We start from the raw sequence: 1,171 nt of genomic DNA, 5'->3' as shown, positions 1-1,171 counted from the left end.
TGTCATTATATTACTGTATAGAGTTACTGATACACCGCCTCAGAATGGAGACAAAGACTTAAATAAGAAAAAGAAACAGATGTCTTTAGTTTTTAGGATCCTGGACTTAAAAAGTCCAACTCCCACAGACTGCCACTGTGGCTCTCTGATCAAGACCCTTACCGCCATCATGTTGCTCCCCAAGCGCTGCACAATGGCAGCCCACTGCTCCCCAAGGGGATGGGTTAAATGCAGAGGAAAATTTCTCCAATGTGAGATCAATAAAGTTTTATTATTGTTTATTGTGAGCTGTACTGATCGCGGCATTTTAGTCTGATAACTAACAACTACTGATGTTATACATAATATTGCTTTACTTTTTTCATAATTATGTTTATTGATAAATTTCTAATGTAAAACTAAAAATATAACTTCATTAATTTAATTAATTTAATCATTCCAATGTCTCATGGGAACATCTTGGAGAAAGCAAGATTCATCGCACATGAATATAAACCCCTTAAAACCCACCGGTGGTTTTAAGTGGGGGTAATAACTCAGAATGCATAAAATTCCATCTGTAAAATTTTCACCAGCAGGTGGAGCCATTGCGCGCAGCTCCAAGCTGACACCTAAAGTTCCAAACCCCACAGCTCTGGAACTATTTTAGCTAGAGGTCTGACATTTTCTGCACTTGTGGTTGACATCATTTAGAACAAACATAATACAATAAAACCTGCTTTTTCTCAATATTGTCTTTATTACTGCTGTTCAAAATAGACCTATCATTTCCAAGAATAATTAAAACAACAACTTTGAGTCATGTTTGAACCGAAGCAGGTTGGTCTGTGTTCTAGTCACCCAATTTTAATGTATATATTAGAAAACTAGAGGCTGTTAGCTTTCAAATAATGTATTGCCCATGTAATTTGGGCTTATAGTTCCTAAGTTACCTTCTTTTCCATTTGGGTATGCAAAATAGGCAAGGATTACCCAAAATGAGTTTGGATGTAAAGAGGTTAAAGTCAAATTTTGTCAAATAGCAAATAAAAAACGGTAATTGACAAATCACAATAAAAAAATGAAATAAAATGCAATACAACTACCCAGACATACATTTCTAAATTGCACTGCAAACTTCCTGTTTCTTCTCATTGCTTCAATTGTGGAAAATTACAAGTTGAAAATTTAA

The sequence above is a fragment of the Cyprinodon variegatus genome, unplaced genomic scaffold (assembly GCF_000732505.1).
Source record: "Cyprinodon variegatus isolate N-32 unplaced genomic scaffold, C_variegatus-1.0 Scaffold257, whole genome shotgun sequence".
Classification (NCBI taxonomy): domain Eukaryota; kingdom Metazoa; phylum Chordata; class Actinopteri; order Cyprinodontiformes; family Cyprinodontidae; genus Cyprinodon; species Cyprinodon variegatus.
This window is presented reverse-complemented; position numbering follows the sequence as displayed.